This window comes from Pogoniulus pusillus, chromosome 14, assembly GCF_015220805.1.
Source record: "Pogoniulus pusillus isolate bPogPus1 chromosome 14, bPogPus1.pri, whole genome shotgun sequence".
NCBI lineage: Eukaryota > Metazoa > Chordata > Aves > Piciformes > Lybiidae > Pogoniulus > Pogoniulus pusillus.
The window spans coordinates 6,515,991-6,535,988 of NC_087277.1; the positions used below are offsets into that span (position 1 = coordinate 6,515,991).

At 41.6% G+C, this 19,998-nt stretch overlaps 1 protein-coding gene across 4 annotated transcripts in view; it reads right to left on the reverse strand.

Annotated features, from left to right (window-relative positions):
* Positions 1-19,582, reverse strand: part of TRPS1 (transcriptional repressor GATA binding 1) — a 224,904-nt gene extending 205,322 nt beyond the window's left edge. For 3 of the 4 annotated variants that reach the window (XM_064154176.1, XM_064154177.1, XM_064154173.1), the window contains exon 1: positions 19,487-19,582. The gene's annotated coding sequence lies outside the window, so the exon portion shown is untranslated. Of the gene's footprint in view, positions 1-18,751; positions 18,818-19,486 lie in introns of those variants that run through there. The other variant, XM_064154174.1, reaches the window with a different exon arrangement.
* Positions 19,583-19,998: the final 416 nt, after the last annotated feature.

The following is a 19,998-nucleotide window of genomic DNA, read 5'->3' on the forward strand; positions in this document are numbered from 1 at the left end:
CCTAACTATCAGAGCTCGGTACCCTAACCCTGCCACAGTCGGGAGGTCAGGAGGTGCCGAGGCTGGGCAGGACGAGGCCGGTAGCCGGGCACCCTGGCCCACCGCTGCTGCTGGGCCGGCGGCGAGAACTGCGGCGAGCAGCCAGGCAGCTGCGCCCGGGCAGCGCACAGCCCCCGGGGCAACCGCGTCTCCAGTCAGGAGGCGCTCCAGCCAGCCCCGAGCCACTGGGATCCAGGTAAAACAAGCCATATTGGGCCCTCTTGCCTCCACTCCGTAACCAAGATAAAGACAGGAGCAATCTATGCATTTTTAATACAAACGACATAAAGCCCTGAGGCGCTTAGCAAATTGCCAATGCATTGGGGATGCCCCTGCTCTTTTAGCTTTGTTTCCACATGTGCTGAACGCTGATGAGTGCTGGTTGTGTTTTTCTTCCCACCACTACAACGACGCGAGCACAGCTCTAGGAAGTAGGAAAGCTGATTATTTCAGTAGCACTTAGACACCAGGTAGCTGCTGCCAGCATCTTTCCTTCTAGCCCATACATCTATCATTGCCATTTCACCGGTATTTCTTCTGAAACTGTTGCTGAATAATTTTAACTCGGAGCAAACATCATGGAGCGAAAGGAGACTATACTGGATTTGTGGAGTGACCATCTCTGCTTTCACTTTTTAAGCAAAATTATCTGATGTTTGAAGGAAAGACTTTTTTTGCAGAGATCTGTATTTATAAACCAGGGGCATTTTACACACTGCAGAGGCATTACGTGACAGTAAATGAGAGAGGGCTTCTTCCTTGCACTGCCTTAGTATGAAATCACATGTTTTTAATATCTGCTTTGAACAGATGATTCACTGTAATGAAGACATCCCAAACTACTATTTAAAATTATTCAAAATACAACATTTGTTGGTGGGAAGGTGCACCTACCCTTCCCCATCCCCCCAAAAAGGCACAAACTCCAACAATAATAAATAAATAATAATTGTAATGGCAGATATTTATATACTATCCAGAAGTACAGCAAGGTTCTTCACAGGATTAGGTGTTGCTTTCAGTTTCACTCACCACTGAACTAGTCAGCTTTCAGGGCTGTATTAAAGAGGTGTGGAGTGTTACTTAGGAGGTACAGAAAGTGCATGAGCATGTTAAAGATGGAAAAAAAGCAAGGATCATGAAACGGTGGCGGCTAAACTGGAAGATAGGAGTCTAACACTGATCAACAAATCTTTTCCTCCCCAAATGCACAACATATAGTAACAGAAGCTCTGAATACTTACTAAACTTCTGCAGAGGAATAAATAGGTATCTGTTGCGTGATTTATAAAGCCAGAGACAAAACAGAAGCAATTTTTTTTTCTTGGAAGCCTGCATTTGCCTCATTCACAGCCTCCTCCTTTCACTGCACTTCAGCATGAAGAAGATGGCCTTAGCAATAATCATGGTAGAAATCCAAAACATTGCAGCAACAGATGAATCTGCTTCACATGCATTGACGTACCTCCTCAGTGTCTGAAAGAAATTCCAGTTCCCGTCAACCCACAAGAGACATGTTGCCTGACTGTACCTTGATGGTATTGTTTATGAAGAAGATGATTTACAAACTCATAATGATTTAAGCAGCTACTTTGCATGCATTACAGAGAGAACCCGAAGCATGTGACCTGCTTCACAGGGCAGGATTATACCTCTGTTCTTGTTGTGTCATGTGCAACCACATTATTTAGTAGTTAAAGCCCAAGCGAGCACTCTGGTATTCCACTGTCCTTGCTGTGTATGCAGTGCAAGAGTTTCACCATGCCTTTGAAACCAAAGTTTAGCCTCCCAGCTTCTAAAGATAAGACAGTTAAATAAATGCTATAATTGTCCAAGGGGCTCAGTCAGACCTACTACATGGGTCTGCCCACTCAGGATTATGACGTTTGCTGGCAGACTTTTCAGGACAGGAAATCTTTCATGGTGTTAATAAATTTCTAACAATGATCATATTCTTAGGGGCCACTCCAATACAAACTTTCACTAGCGCTTACACTGCCTCTCACAGAGTACTGAGAATGCATGCCTGATCATCATCACTTAGGAGTAAGCAGTAAGAACTTTAAATCCTTTTTAGAAAAAGAAGTCAAAAGCTTCTGAAAACTGGACATGCAAAGAAGAGCTGGGCTCATAGCCTGTCAGAGCTCCTTCATAATTTTGAGTTCTTTTTATTGATCGATACACGTCTTATACACAACTTCACTGCCGCTTTGATAATTACAAGATAATTAAATACAAGATAGAGCATGTATCATGCTGAAGAATCATTTAGTGAGCAAAGTGCTGAAAAAGGAATTCTTTGTCACTTACGGTGCGGCGACACAACAGTAACAAACCCAACAGGAGCTGTTCTGAGGATGATCCAATGGCCTGCTGGAGCCACAGAGGGCAGCAGCAAAACAGAAGGTCCAGAATTAAATGCAAGTCCCACCACACAGGCCTCCACACTTCACAAACATGTAAATCAAGAGCACATTTGCGCACAAATTCACCTCAGCTCCAGAGCAGTACAGCATTTGCCATATATAGCATGTCAGAAAAAAAAAAGTCGATGTCTGGAGAAATTTTGATTCAAGAAAAAGAGAGGAAAGCTGACGAGTGGAGGAGGCATCCTGACGGCACCCAGGAGTAAAGGCACCAAAGCTGTGTTCACAGTTTTGCCACTGGCTCGCTTCAACACCCCAGCTATTTAGATTCCCTTTGCCTTGGCTCACCAGCGAGTACAATGGGTATAATACTTCATCCTGTCCTTAAGAGGCAATTACTCCTTGTAAAATACTCTGGGAACCTTGATTAAAATGCACTGCAGCTTTGTGATAAGTATTCCCTCTGAAAGAGAGAGCTAGGTTTTGATGGTGACAAGTACTACCTGACGGCTGGAAAAAGAAAACTAATCATTCTGAATGAGAAGGACGTGCTTGACCTGTGCATACCTGTGGGTGGATCCCTCCTGAGATATTTTCTTTTTTGTTTTCTTCAGTTACTATGTGTATGTTGCAAAGAGAGGAGCAGTGAGAAGAGATCATTTAAAAGCTTTTGAAAAGCCCTTGCATTTTCACCAGGAGATCACAGTGGGCCATCTTTAAGAACTGATGCAGAATTCGATGTAATTTTAAAATGAATTTAAAAATCAGTCAATAAATAAAATAGAGAATGCTCTTCAAACTCTCTTTTTATTAAGGACAAGAGAGGGGAAAAAAGATCACTTCAAATATCAACGCTTTACAAATACAGATTGATGAGCATCCATTTTCTCATATAGTCACATCAATTTTAAGTAGTTAACATGAAACGTAATTATTAGTGTTTTAAACCACATTTTCCCCTTGAAAGTAAATAAATAAATAAGCAGGCTAAAATCTTTTTGTTGTTGTTGTTCATTAAGAGCCAGATACAGCACAAAACATCTGCAGACTTCTAGACCAAGCAAGCCCTGGAAGGCCATGGGTACTGGCTGCACCTCGTGCCAACTCCAAAAATTTGGCTGGTTCAGAAAGATTTAAACAAAACGAAAAAAGCCCTGCAGCTTTACATGTCTGGGAATTGTGGAACTGCATTAAAGTTTATGAATAAAGAATAGGGGTGAGAAAAAAAAAAGAACAACTGCTTTTAAAAAGGAGATCTGTCTCTCCTGTTTTCCACTGTTCTAGGAGCTAGACAGGGGCTCCCTTCACTCCCCAGGGACACCAGAGAGCCAGCAGCAGCGGCCCAAAAGCAGGCTCCACCTGCACCCCTGGCTGCAGAGGAAATAATGGGCACCAAATCTAGCATGTGCCCCCTCATTTCAGATCCAGTGGGCACCTGAGCATCCAGCTCCCAGCCACACTCTTGGCAAACCCAGTGGAGCATCTCTGGGATGTGAGCCAGCCTGAGTTGTCCAAAGGACACTGCAGAGTCACCGGAGAGGGGCAGGCACTGCTTAGGGCAAAGAGACACCTCTGCAAAGCTTGCCTTGAGATCTGTTGGTCTTGTCTGAGCCAACACCTCTGTAGCCCTTTAGAAGAATCAGGCCCCACAAGCAGCCCAGGATTTCTACCACGGGCTTGAACAGGCTCCAAGCTGCACAGGGAAAGAGCCTCAGCTACCGCAGGCACCCAGCAGCATGTATTTAGATTTTGGGCTACCCTGAATGTGTGTATGCAAACACAACAGGGGAACAGACAATGCTGGCATGGCTGAAATAAAGGGAAAAGTTTAGGAAGTACACTTAGGTCATTTACTGCAGTGGATGAGAATTAAAGAACCTGCTGCTCGTGTAGTTCCGATGGTTTTAGAGTTTTGAGAGGAAAAAGCATTTTGGTTTCTTTTTCTGACTATCCTTCACTACCTCCTCTTTTGGGACCACTAAGAAAACTCCTGCTGATTTAAATCACACCTTGTCTTCTGCCCTCCTCAGAGGGCCTGCCTACGTTTCAGATCAACACCCAGCTCATCTTGTGCCGCTGACCCCACACAGGGAAAAGGACCAGGTGGATATTAAAAGACTGAGTAACAGTAGAACCATGTGTTCTGCATAAAGTCATCCCAAAATTTTGGTTTTGCAGTGTTCATTTTATAGACACCTCCTCAAGAGGAACAGCAGCTGCAGTATGCTCCCTTGGTCAGTAAGATGCGATACGCGCAGAGATATATACTTAGGGGAGCACAGAGGGACTCTGTGCAATGACCATGTAACTGCAGACACTTTGCAGGTGTGTATTTACAATACTATTTATATAGTGCTGAAAGTGGGCTACATTAATATACAGTGTGTATGACTCACTGTCATTAGTCCTGCCTTCCAATAATGTGGATCTTAAGATAAATAGTATCACTAGAGCCTCTCCCATACAATACACAGACTTGTTCTTTTAGTTATATATACACAAAATTTCCAACTGCAATTAGAGATTTTTTTTTTAAATTGTAGAAAGTTCTTCAAGTGAGCCTTTGTTTATGAGTTGAAGTGTGATGGCTGACTTTAAAAGAAAAGCAAACCAGGAAGCCAAGAGACTTGTATTTAAAATGTAGAATAAGCTGAGTATCTTAAATAACATTATTGTGAACACACACTGAAATAAATTAAGTATTTTAACAACAGTAAATATAAAAAAAATCATCATATTTATCATTACAGCTTTACATACCTGTTGAATTACTGCCTTCAAAGCCTTAAGAAATGTACTAGTGTCTCCAAATTAAAATGCAATTTCTTTATGCTAAACCTGTGAAGGTGCTCTTGTGGGAAACACTGCATTCTACATTAATTTTTTATTGGGGAAAAAAAAAAGCTTACACAGCCTCAGAAGAGAAAAAAAAAAAAAGTAGTGCCAAAAATCCCAACTTTGTCCATTCATCCTTTGATTCTGTCTTTGCCATAATAAAATTCTATGAAAATGTTGCCAGAAATAAAGTTAATCTTTGCAAGGACCTTCTCATCTTTCTTTAAACCAAGGAGCAACTACCCTGCAGTTTATCAACCCTGATGCACAGCGCTATAAAGATGAGATTCTTGTCATTTTTTTGTCCATGTCTAACGTTTAAGGAGGAAAAACAAAATGTACAAGGAAAAAAAAATCCCTTGAATCTCTAAATTCTGGCTAAGAAATAGCAAGACACCAAGACAGTATCTCACAAATCGAACAGCAGCAGTAGCAACATTCTATAAACTCAGAATTAAGGAGCCAGAGTTTTCTATACAAGTTTTAAAAGTGCTTTTGCCCGTTTTACAGCATGAGCACTAGAAGCTATAAATAACTGGATCAGTAAGTAAATTCACCATCTAACAAAAGAATGATTCCTGAGATAACTGAAGAAAGTAAATGCTGAAGAGCTTGCTTCTAGTAGTTAATGGGATAACTCGGCTCCAAAGTCAGAAGGAACAAACTATCTTTCTTTCATTAAAAGGTAGGGGAAGCTTTAAAAAGTACACAATTAGTTAGCTTTGCAGTGATTAATTCAACAATTGCAAAGCCAAAAACAACTTTAGGCACTTAACCATGAAACTGTCAGTTCTCTTTGCTTGACGATAAAGTATCCAAAAAGTAAACATTAACTTCTGTGTTTTTTCTACGTGTGTATGCTGTCATGAGAAGATGATAACCAAAGAATTACCAGGCAAGATCAGCAGAGGCTTTTTATACTTTATTCCCTCTAAAGCAGAGCTGAGATGTGCCCAGATTCCATTCCATTTCCTTTCTGCCACCTCTAAAATAGGTTATACTGTTCACCAAAATCTGAATGAAAATCAGATTCAAAATCTCTTCCCCAAGAAGCTGAGCTCTCGTCACAGTAAGAGTTTTGAGGATGAGGGGACCTCTATACTAACCACATCCTCTCCATATGAAGGGAAAAGCAGGCAGCAGCTCTTGCTCAGACCACCTCTCCCAAGGATGCAAATGGAATCTGTGCCCAGTAAGGAATGCAAAAGCATATACATTATCTTCTCTGCTACATAAACTCCAAAAGTGAGTAACTATTGGGCAAAGTGGGAAAGGCTAAGAAGCTGAAGAACTAATTGAAAGAAGAAAGCGACGTCTTTTTCTGGCTGCAAATATTTAATTCAAGCACATTCTTCTCTCAAACAAGATGCCTATGAGCGTTTTGATGACTGCTCATAAAAGCATGTGTCACCCGCAAAATTATAGTGTTTGGGGAGGACACCAGGCAACCAAAAATGGCTTTTGCTAGAAGTATGTCACAAGCACATCTTTTAGTCACCTCAGAATTGCACAGGACTTCACTTCATTCCTTTGCACTGGCTGCATTGTGGGTTGCTTCACAGAAATACAACTGCAGTAATCTGCTTGACAGTAAACAGTAATCAGTAAATACTATTTACTAAGCAGATACGTGCCCTTGCTATTCCCTCAGTTTACCTATCCCCCATCTCTGACTTCCCCTTTCAATCCCCTCGCTCTTGGAAATTTCAGAGAGGGGAAAAAATAAATATGGGTACTGAAATAGCAAAATCCCATAGCTGGCAAGGATTTCCTCTCTGAATGGACAAATTCTTAAGTCCATGCGGCTTCAGACACTGAAGGATTAGATCCTAACCAGGGAAAACACAGGAAAATGGTAATAAATATCGCATGGTAATCCATGGGAACTTTGGTCCCAACGTGATTTTTCTGTAGTATCCTACATTACAATATCCATAATCTCAGCTCATATATCAGAGCACTCTCTCTACTCTCCTTGCCCTTCTTTTGTATAATTCATTTTATAAGAATGCATACTTTTTCTGCAAAACAGGACAACGCAGTCCCACTCCTGAGTGAAAGCAGCACAGTAGCTCGGTGAAAACAACCATAGACCACATTGCGCTGCATGGAGCTACAGCTGAGGAGTGCAAGGTTTATGGCAGCATTACCCTGGTGAGGTCTTGTCTGAAATTCTTTCTGACAAGAGAAAGGAAGTTTGCTGGAGAGAAAAAAATAAATAAATTGCATTCATATGCAGTAAAAGCACTTTGTGTCACAGTGGATTTTACAATACCCTAGTTCTTTTTTCTATTCAGACATATGTATTTTGGGTAATAAATTCAGAGAACCCAAGAAGGTAAAGCTTGCTTAACCGTAAGTGTCCTTTCACCTAGTAAAATAAATTCCACAGCTGCCTTTTCTTTCTCCTGTGACTGTTTTTTAAACTCCTTCCCATTGACATCTAGTCAGTGTCACACTCCACTGTTGAAGGGGAAAAAGCTTTAAAAATACCAACTTTTCAGATTCTTAATTTTGTCCCATCAAGGTAAAATGCAATGGAAAGTTCGGCAGAGCTGCCAGGTCGTCCTTTTAAGTAAAAAATTTCATACGCACAAATAAAAAGTGAGGAACTGAAGGGAAAAAAAAGAGCTAGGGAAACCCATTTTAAATGTTCCTTAGATAATGCAGTACCACAGCAAATCTCTATGGAAAATTAAGCTGAGATTGCCGTGAACACCAAAAAAAAATTGCACCATTAGATATTTAAGGTCTAATAGATCTCACTTTCCGATAGTTTTAGAAGTCCAGAAAACTCTTTTTCAGACAAAACTGTCTACCTAAAAGCTATCCACTCAGACCTGCCATCTGTGAGAAACATTTTCAGAAGCTTCTCCTGTTTGCCAAACTAGCAAACTATGAAAACCTTCATTAAGTAAAAAAGTGAACCATAAACATGCATACATATACATAAAAACCAACCAAGCTACTTTGTCTTTTTCCGTTTGCATGATGATGCTGAAGAAGGTAGGTTTAAAAATGCTATTAATGTCAACTGTCTCATACTGCAGTCAACACGAAACAAACAACTAAGTGTAAAACAAATTAAACGCAAAGCGATCAAATCCATCGCAATACGGACATGATATGCTGAGCAATCACAGAAGAGCCAAGCTTTACATCAACCTAAGAAATCACACCACCCTGCCGTTCATCTGATATGTGGTTAAAAATACCAACAGTTGCCAGGAAAATAAATAAATAATAAACCAGATGGTCTAGAAAAGCATTTTATTTAATGTGTTGCAATTTTGGGGAGTTTGGTGTCATCAAAAGCACACTTTGTGGATGATGAAAAGCCACACTACCCTTAGCCTGTCAGAGCTATCCTGATGCCTATGGCATGGCATACAATTTTTGAGGGCACTGCATCCTGCTTACATGGACACAGCAGTAACATTGGTGCTGCAACCATTCCACTGCCATTCCATGAGCCTTTCAGAGACTAGTTGATGAGGAACACAGGAAAGCATGGCTATGAAGCCAGCGAATATCAGCAGCACTCAGAAGCAGGTGCACTACCTAAACCAACATTTTTCATTCCCCTTTGGGAAGTGAATTAATTTAAAACCAAAAGATTCAATTTTAAAGGTGAAGAGACCAAACCATGGTCCTACTGCACGGCAGCTTTACACAGTTGCTTGACCATCCTGAGTGGTGCAACAAAAATGCAAGATGAAGTCTCACAAACTGTCATTACAGTGTCCTGAGTCTGGGGAAACTTCTTCAAACTAGCAAACTGGTAACACAGATCCCCCAAAACCACAGTTCCCTCTGAGTAAGCTGCAACGTAACTAGAGAGTCTCCTGAGGAAGATCAGACTTTAGATGACACAGAAGCTTTGTCCCTTGAAAGTACAGGGGGAAATCAGGGCCATAATCATATGGGTTTAATTAGTCTTTAGTCATATCTAAGTTTCTGCCAGGTTGCCAGGCAAGGCAGGATAGATCTGCTTTCACAAAAATCAAACCAGCCCAAATGTTTAATAAGAAGGAAAATATCAAGTTATGTGAAACTTTGTTTTCTCACTAGCACACTTAATGTCATAAACAACTGAAGGGCAGTGATGCAAAATGGATTCTTGCCTAGATTTGTAAACTTTTCCAGGAGTTGTAATATCCTGCATTTGATGACATCATGAAACTAACCACAAGTAAAAGTTGGTTTTCAATTTGTTCTGCTTTTCCCTCATTAGTCTCTGTGTCAGAAATAGAATAAGAACCCTCATTAAGTCACATTAAATTCTTTAAACTCATTAAGGGCTCAGAAAGAACAATACAAACACTGGTGTTTTTGTAAAAAAATTATGCAACACAGATGGACTTCCACTTCCATGTATGTTTCAAATGTATGTACATGCATATAGGAGCCAAAGAGAGACCAGTATGTGCGAACAAGAAACAGAGGGGCAGAATAACAGAGTCAACAAGCAGAGCACACCTTGCACATGACAGAGTCATACTCTGATAAAAGTGGATTATGCACAATCACTTCTGACCTGATGTATATGAAGTGTTTAATGCTTTGTATCCTGAACCGTGGCAGAGCTGGAGTCAAAACCATAACCCGTATTTCTTTTCTATTAACAATTCCTTGGGACTTTTTCCAGAGAGAAGACAACCTTGAGGACCACACTGCCAGCAGCAATCAAAGCAATAAAACTTGTCCATGGACTACTCTGATTGCTGCTCCTGTAGCCTAATGTACTATCTCTGATGATAGCTGAAGATACGGCTACTATTCATGTTTACTGTCTTACACATAAGATATAGGTGTGTGCAGAATTTCAACAGCCTTTGAGAGTACCTCTGGGTATGCAAAGGGTGGGTATTTGTTAGAAGATTTATTGTAACTGAATGACTCATAGACTCTGTTGATAACTTCTGATCTTGCCCCTCATAAGACTGGAAATATGAGATCAATGCCACAAAATTATTTACATTCCTACAATATGCTCAAACAACTGTTACAGGATTTAATCAATTTTATATATATATATATATATATATATGGTAATAGACAGAAAATGCAAATAGGAGTTTAGTTCTAAAGAAAACTCCAGATCTAAAGAATGTGGAAGACTAATTAAATTTTGGATGTCTCGAGCAAGACCGAGAAAGAAAATAGTGTAGACAGTAAAAAGGAGACCTGAGTTACTGTTCGTTCATTCCTACCACTGTGACAGCTGAAATGACGTGTGGGACATTTACTGACAACCCCCAGACCTGAGCATCCAGAGCTGAGTGCCAGGACAGTGTGGGCAGGCAGCCTCCACTGTTGAGCTCTCCTCTCCCATTTCTCCAACAGAGTCAGATACTGTTTACCTGCAAGGCACACGGTAAGGCTAATCTATTTTCACAAGTGTTTGCCTCAGGTATTTGGGGCAAGGTTTACTTTATTAATCATGTGTGTGCGCGTATGTGTCTGTATCTTTGCGTGCAGGGGAATAAAGTTCGGCAATGATGAGCATTTTAGGTTTATACTTCAACTGCAGCTGGAAAACAACTGATGAGTACATTTAATACACTTAAGAGAATACTAAATAGAAAAGTAAACTACATTTCGATTAGGAAGTTGAACTTGGAGGTATCTTTCTTTCATTAACCGAATTCATGAAGCAACATTTCATCTACATAGTAAGTTTTAAGTGATATTCCACATAACTCACAGCATTTGCTTGAAGAGCAGCATGAAAGAAAGTTAGAAGAATCATACTGCAGAGATATTGAAAACCTTCTATTCCCAAAGAAAATTGCTTTATCCTAACCCATTTGACTTCCATTAAACATTAAAATGAAATATGTGCATACATGAATTTTAGGAAATATTTCAGTATCTACTTGAAACTTTTTTGGTTTTTAGCTCAGTTGAGAATTTAGGTTTTAAAATAACTCCAGTAAAGTCACTGGGATACCCAAAAGCAGTCTGCAAAGTATCTGCCTAGGCAGAGTATGCTATTTTTTTTTCTTTAATTAACTACTAGCAAAAATCCCCCATGCTTTTTTTTTTTTCTCCTTTTCTTTTTTTATGGGTGAACCACCAAGCTGTATGTTTAATTTTTTTAAGTTTCAGTATGTATTTCTGACTTGCAGACTTTGCAAAGTAGGTCAGGAATACCCAAAGGATACACATTTGAAGGCTATAGATAGCAGAACACACCATTTACGGCTTTGTATATACACATACGTACACATTCTATATAATATAGGTAGATAGATTCAATGATTTAAACACATTACATCTATACTGTGCACTTCAAGAACATTCAGATATTTACACTGTTAGATCACCACTCATTTTTAGACCTACACTAGTGCCAGCTGCCAAAAAAGAAGTACACAAATCAAAATATGTTACCTTTGTTCAAACAATACTGCTGTTCATTATATAATAGAAACTGTCATGCTTAATCTTCCAGGAACCAAGAACTGGTACATTCTTGGATCAGAGGTGGCTTGAAATGGTTTGAGGCAAAACTGAAGCATATTGTTTAAGTAAATCTTGCTGAGAAACATAAGCACATCGATGACTTTTTAATATAATCTTTTACAGACTTTTTTTTTTTGCAGACATATTAGTAAGCTAAAAATGCTGGCATTCCTTCAAAAGGCAGAGACCAGTGCTTTTTCTGAAACATTTTTACAATATCAAATTATACATTCCCTCCTGCACTGTCAGCCTCACTAATACATATATACAGAATGGGTGAGCTGCAAAAAGACAGCTGAGAACAGAAGATACAGCGAAGTAAAGCACACCTATAAAAGTTAAATATTGACTTTAAGATGTACCCCAAAACAATTTTTTTTTCCTTGAGAGTTTTCAGTATTACCCAAGTACCCCAATGGTTATTGCGGACACTACGCTGTAGGCTGTGATGTTCGCTTTCCATTAGAGATGAAAATACTGCCAAAAGCATCATTTAAAAATACATCTACAGCATGATATAGAGAAATGGCAGAAATGCTTAGTTCTTTGGAGATGAAGCTTTTTAAATTCGTATTTTAATCTGAGAAAATGCTAAATAAAGTACACATCACTTATTGAGGAAAATTTGTTTTACAGCATTATGGCTCCAGGACTTCTTCAGATTTTTAAGACTACAAAGGAAATATTCTACAATTTCATCTTTATAAATGTGCATTATACAATATTCATCAAGCAGACACAATCTTACACACACAGTTCAGACACAGACACAGCTCTGCAGAGGCCAATCCTGCAGCCCTTATTGAATTCAAAGTCTCCCTGACGTCAATGAGTAGTTTTCAAGAATAAGAATTGCAGGATCAGGCCCAAAAAGTGCTTATGAAGATGAGATGTTACTTCAACAGATTGAATGTCAGATTAAATATAAAGATTGAGGCAAGACAAGTCTGGGGTTTAAACCCTAGGGAGGATTGACATTTAAAGTGTTGCCACTGAATTATAGCTCTCCACATTGGGTGGGGTCACCTCCTACTGGGTGGAGTGTCTCCCCTAAAGGAAGGGAAAACTGGCACAAGCCAACTTGGTCTTTGAACAATTTCCCTACTTGCCAACTTATGAAGTCGTCCTGACGTCAACTTCGTCAAGAAAGTCTATTGCCCAACTCCATCTTTTACCGTAGAAAGTTTGCTTGTGTTCAAAATCCCAGCAGAATTAAAGAGAACTTGAGGAGATAAGCCAGAAAACTCTGAACAAAATAAAGAAATTAGGAAAGAATAGAGAGCACCCTGGATTTTCTTAAGTATAGTTACATTTTTAAAAATCCTTTTGAAGGGGTTTCTTGTTTCTAGTATCAGCTTAACACAAACACATACAGATCTGGTTTGGCTTTAAGATACAGAGCGGAGAGCGCATAGAAAGTGGCCACTCTGCAAGACAGCATCGCCCCTGTTGTCTGCAATGGGCAGTGAGTAACTTGCTAATCAATGCCACTAACAGGTGTAAAACTTTCTCATGCTAGGAAAATAACATTCATTCTACTTTCATCAAAGGTATGTCTAACATATTACTGCCTTCTGAATCAAATGAAATTCGTTTATCCAAAGGAAAGCTTTGGATACCGGGTAAGAGAGAAAGAGTGGGTGGGAATCAAACCAAAAAAAAAAGAGAGGGGAAAAAAAACCCAAACAAACAACAACAAAAAAATCATCTAAAAATGCCCATGGGAAAAATAAATAAATAAAAATCAGAAAACAGTTTAAGTTACCGTAACCTGAAATGCACCAGCCATCACAAAGAGCAATTGGAGAAATCCAGCAGAGCTCAGCAGGAAAGATTTTTAATAACAGATTGAAAAACAAGAATAAAAATAACTGCATCAACAGGGCCTTTCTTCCTCAGGCCACAAGCCCGTTTTTACTTGAATTTTAAAAAAATGGCAGTTTGGCCACTAAAACCAATCCAGAACATTATTAAAAGTTAAAAGCTACCAATTACTTCTGTCTGTTCTTTTAAAGCAAAGTTTGGCATTACGTCAGTTGGTTTAAAGAAAACAAGAAAGAGAGAGAGAAAGAAGGAGAGAAAGTTTCCTGCTTGTATAAATTAAACCACCAGGGAAGGTGTCTAGCCACTTGTAAAGCATTTATTACAGGTTTTTAAAGGGATAGTAACGTTTTTAAAAATTAAATATTTTAAAATAAATTTAAGGTGAAAAAAAAAGAAATTAGTAAGTCAGGCTGAGCCTTGAAAGAAAGCAGACTTAGGAGAAATTAAGACATGCGTGAACTGCAGCTAAGACAGTAAAAAGGACTAGTAGGACTAAACCTTGCAATTTAAAAAAAATTCATTTCCAAGACAGAAGATGTCCTATTGCAGCTGCTGAACTTGCATGCAACCCCTACAAGCATGGAAAAGTTCCACAAAACTTTACAGGATGGAACCAACTGGGTTCCGCAGCAGTGTCTTACGGAAACGCCACTTGTGGCAGCTACGCAATACAATGTACAATTTTCTCTCTATAGCTTTTCTGAATCCATCTACAGAGATATGCAGGAGTATGATTCCTGAGTTAATGCAGCAGGACCATAATAAAAAAATAAGGGAGGGTGGGAGGAGGGGGAAAAGAAAAAAAAAAATCACTGATGGAAAGATTATCAATTTCTATTAAATTTTAGTTGTATTTTCCACTGTTGGTGATGTTACTATTAAATTTTAAAGAACCACTTTAAAAGTACTAGAAAACAAGAAACTGATAGCACAGAGTATGAATAAAACATACACGACTATTAAACAATGTTTCTTACACACAGCTCTGCCAGTTCACCTAAATCACAGTCTTCTAAACCCCTCTGACTCCAGACGACACATCAAGTGGAATGGTGTTCAGTTGTGCAACGCATTTGAGGTGTGACAAAATGTCCACCGGGGACTTTTAAATAGAGACCCTGGGAGTTACTCTCCTAGTGCTCCATGCCTCGTTTGAGCCTTGGTCTGCATTGACAAGAAGTCAGAATAATCTGCCACCACTTCTCTCCCCGCCGTGCTCCTCTGCCCCAGCAGCTTATGTACTGGGCATGTATACAACTAGCTAAAGAGCTGCGTTCTAGAAGGCCCTTTATTGATTGGGTGCAAAACAACATCAAGAGGTGAATAATAAGCATAATCTGAAAAATATAGGTGCATGTCTTGCCCTTGTAAACATTGACTATTTAATGGTGTAATTGCACTTTAATCCTTCACATCATCTACTGTAACTCATTATGCATTTTTCTTTTCATTAGCAAATGCACAATCATAAAAAAAAACCCTAACCTAAACATAGCCCAGAAAGTTTACACATATCATAGAAAGGAACCAAAAATAGTCTTAAAAGTAATAAAATATTGTCTTTGGTCTCTTTGTATGCAGGCTTATCTTTTTAAAGTCAGAAGAAAACTTCATTGGCACAAGGTAGGAAAAAGAGCTCCTTAATTCATGACAGAACCGAGAAAAAAAAAGTTCTTTTCCAGGAGGACTGGAAAGGGCACTTTTATTTATCTTCTGGACAGACAAAAATAGTAGAACCTAGACCAGATATGCTGTAATTAATGTATCCAAAGGTCAACAGGCAATCGTATTTATACAATAGATGGCTGCAGACTATGCTGGTTGTAGTATTAATCATCAATATTTGAAGATACAATTGTTTTCTTACTAAGTAAGAACTTTAAAAAGTTTTAGAACAAAAAAAGAAACTTTTTTTTTTTTGCCTCATACCTGCCTGCTATTCTTTTTAGCCAGTTGCTTTTTAACTCATGAGTTGTAGCATTTGGGACAAAAATGCCTGCGTTTACAGTCGTCCAGGACTGCCAAAAACAGACCCAGACTACCTCACTAGTTGTGCTGAGGAAACTAAATTAAGCAAGGGCAAACACCAACTGGAAAGCTGTCAGTTTACTGAATGAATGGCTTCATTTTACAGACCAGTTAGAATACCTTAATCAGAATATATTTCTCTTCAAGGCCAATACTTTTACTACCAGGTGGCAGTTTGTTTTAACTGAAACTGTATTAAAAACGTAATTTATTTCCACTTTGCTTCTGCCTAACAAAAAGGGTTGTCAGATTCCCAACCTGTCATGTTCAAAAATATTTAGTCATAAACTTTCTCACAATGTTATATTTGGTGTTACCCACAAACCTTTATTAAAGTGATACTGCCAGTGTGGCTGCAGTTAAGATCTGAGAATGTTTCTATTAAGAATATCATTACATTAAATTATTGTCAAGAGTTTGCAAGAGACATATATACTCATACACATATGCTCCCCCCTCCAACCTCAGAGGTAAAGTTCCACATAAAAAGAAAAATTTAAATACATACCCAAACTTGCCTGTTTGTAATTAAGATTTTGGGGTTTTCCTAAATATCTTTGCTAATTTTTTAACTCTTTTGCACTGTAATGTAAAATAATTCTGTTTCAAAGCAACTGCCTGATAAGTGCTAAAATAGGCAATTCACATGAACAGAAAGTAATTAGTCACTGCTTGCACAGTGCTTTGAAAATGTAAAACCCTATGTGTCAACTAGCATTAAAATATAGTATGACCGAAATACAGACATTTAACAGCAAAGCCACTGCATCTCACAGACATTCACACAGGAACCAGCACTATGCTGTTATTAATGCATAATCAAGATATGTGAACAGAAATATTCTTTACATCCAGCCAGAGCATGAGTGATCAATAGTATGCATTATAAAAGTTTGCTACAAACAATATACATGATAGAAAAATAATCTTGCTAGAGTCATAAAATAATACTGAATTTACTCAGTCGTCAATAGAAACATGAGGTGACCCACAAAGCTACCGGATAAATTGTGCTGAAAATTAATTTAAAAGATAAGAGGACAATGTCACTACATCATGTATGATGCCCAAAGAAGTCTCAGATCTCTGAATTTGTCATTTACTTTTTTTTCCTTTATTAACAGCACTATGAAATAAAGAAGAAAATAAATAAAGTCATACGCTCACAGACAAAGATTGCCCAGTGTTGTTTAGAGTTTGTTCTTAAGAACCATAGGCAAAACATGCAAACTTAAAAGCTGATGCAACTTTGCCCCTTACTTACTTTGTTGTGACTATGTATGTGCAACATTTCAAAGCCAGAACAGTTACTATATGTAACAAGCAAAAAAAAATAATCACGATAATCAGACAGAACAAGGCAGATGAGGAACTGGCCACTCATATCTAGTCTCTTTTGTTTTTAAAAAGGTGAAACAGACTTCTATTGTCACAAATAGTCTGAGGCTTAACTCGAATACAGGTACTGATGCACAGCTGAACTCCAGCATTACTGATTCTATGTGGCAAACCTCAAACAGGTTTGAAGAGGAAAAAAGAAAAAAGACTCCCCCCCTACATAGACAAAGGTTCCACTTGTTGGGTTTTACCATGTTACTAACAGACTTTCATTCAGTGGTTAAAAAAGACCTAAAAAAAAAAAATCTTTCAAAGTGTTGATATCATTTCCAGACAGTCTTGTCAGCATCACAATTTACAGGAAACAGTTGATGTTCTCAAACAAACCCTGTATTTACTCACAGACCCAGAGTACTTAAAAATAATATATAATTTCTCACTCTTTTGGAGGGCTTTTTCTAAAACGTCACTCTGATGGAATATCTGAGAGCTGTCTAACCCAACACGCGTATTGTGAACACAAGGCACACAAACTGCAGTTCAGAAGACTACTGTAACTTTTATTCTCATTTTGTCCACGTCAGGAACTGGCTCTCACCACCACTTTCCTTTGCTGCCCCTTGCATTTCTAAGTCTGGCAGTCTTCTCTACATGTTCAACTTTTCCTAAAACCAACAGGAAAGTAACATGATGCCACTATCATCCATAGGATTCAGTTGTGAAGCTGAAGAAGACTGCCTGAACGGTAAAGAAGTTTGATAGCTCCTTGAACGTCTTACTGAACTCGACCAAATAAAACCTGAAGAGTATTATTGTTTGCTTCCATCAACAATCAAAATGTGCTGCACGCTGTAAAAGCAGCGAAGGCAGCATGGTCCGCATAAGAGCTTACACTCTTTTTACTAGAAAATATTTTTCCCTCGAAAGGGATTTATCGTCTTGGTTCCCCGAGTGTGCTGAGGTGCCCTTGGCCCAAGTCCTGCCAGACAAGGTACTCGCACTGGCAGAGGAAAGAGTGATGGAGGAAAGGCGTCTCTCCAACTCATCACTTCGTCCCACAGTTCAGTCAGTGCACTTAAGAAGTTTGCCCTTTGCAGACAGAATACGCAACAGATCGTGAAAAAAAGATACAATATAAAGGAAGGTAGCGGGCCCCACTAGAAACCGCGTAGGAGTGCCGGGATGTCTGAGCGCCTTGATTTGCAGCAGGGAGGCAGATAAACAAAGCCCCCTAAATGTCAAGCCCTCTTGGGGCGCCGCTCGCGTCCCAGCGCAGCGCTGCGGCGGGCAGCACCTAGGGCCCGACCCTGCCCGCCCCCGACCCTGCCTGGCCCCACGGCCGCTCACCCCGGCTGCCCCCCGCGCTGCCCCTCCATCCCCGGCCTCGCCTCCCTTCTTTCCTCCCTTCTGAAAAGCAAACACGAGGAAAACTCCAGCGGGGAGTAGCCCCCCCCACCAACAGCCCCGAAGTCGAGGGAAGGGGGTAAAAATGTGAGACGCTCCTTAAAATTGTGGCAGACAGGGGAGATCCGAGAGTGCGGATGCAATTCTGAGCGCACAGTTTCGCCTTTAAGAGGGAAAAGTTTTACGTCTCTGCGCTCTGATTTAAAAAGGAAAAAAAAAAATCAAAAAGATTTTTTTTTTTAAAAGGTAAAAGAAATTCTAAAAGAAAATCACCAGCACCACGTCCTTTTTGCCCCGATGTGACCGGGAGGAACCCCGAGCTCCCCTCCCGGCGCAACACAAGCTCCTCACCCGGCCTCTCCTGGTGTGTCCCCGGGCAAGGAGGAAAAAAGAAAAAAAAAAAATTAAAAAACCCAAAACACACCACCCAAACTTTTCCCCAAACTTACTACTCTTCATGATGGTGTCTCAGTGCCCCGCTTGTCATGATCCCCATTAAAACTTCCAGCAGCGCCAGGAGCAGCACGACTGTGCGACTGCAGCTCATCGGATGCAAACCCTCTTTGCTCGTCTTCTACTTCCACCCCCCGCGTCTCCCTACCCCTCCTCCCGGAGCGCCCCGGTGCCGGGGAATCGGCGGACGCGGAGATAAGGCGCGGAGAGACGCGGATGGGAGGGCTGAGCTGCACCAGCCCGCCGCCGCGGTTCCCCTCCCCGCCTCCGGGCCAGGGGGCTGCTCCCCCTGCCCGCCGCCGCTGAACTTGACCCTCCCGACTCCAGCGGAGCTACCGCGGTTTTGAAGTCGCCAATTCCCAGCCATCACACATGGCTTTGACCCACCGGCGTGGGGAAAGGGGGCGCGGGGGGGATGCACCAAAACAAGAAAGCCTGTGAAATCGGAGCAGCCCCCCACTCCCTGTGATGTGCCCACCCCTCGTTTTTGTTGTTTGTTGTTGTTTTTTTTTCGGGGGAATGTGTGTTTTTGGGGAGGGGGGGTGCACCGCGGCGCACTCCCCCCCGGGCACACGCCGTGCCGCCGCGAGCGCCGTGCCCCCGCCCCGCGCAGCGCGCCCCCCCCCCCCCCCCCCCGAGCCCCCCCCGCCGCGCCGCCCCCTCCCGGCCCGCCGGCCCCAGCGCCCTCCCTGCCGCCGGGCCGCCCCCGCCCGCGCCCCCCCGCGCCTTACCTGTTGATTAACCGTCAGCAACAGCCCCGGCAGCCTGGAAGATGGTGGAGCCGCGGCGTGAGCCATGAACCGTCTCCTGCTGCCGGCAGAGTTGGCCGCGGATTATGTGGCGGTGGCCGGGGAGGCGGGGGGGGGCGGGGGGCCGCGGCGCCGCTGCCTCCCCCCTCGGCCCCGCTCGGCGGGGAGGGGGCGACGGGCCCGCCGGCCGCCGGCGGGCGGTGTGGGGCGGGGGCGGGGGCGCGGCGGGGGCGGGGGGCGCGGGCCGGGGCACGGCGCGGCGGCCCCGCCGGCGGCGAGGCGGCGGCCTGGGAGCGCGGGGCGGCCGGCGCGTTATCAGGACTGTTATCGCTTGTCAGGACCTCCGTCTCCCCGCATTACGTCAGTTTCAAGACACCAACACTATTAATATCAAAGGAGCCTTCGCGGAGTAAAGCGCCACCCCAGACGGAGCGCCCTTAAAGAGACAGTGCAGGCGGCCCCGCCGCGCGGCCCGCGCCGCCCCCCGCCGCCCG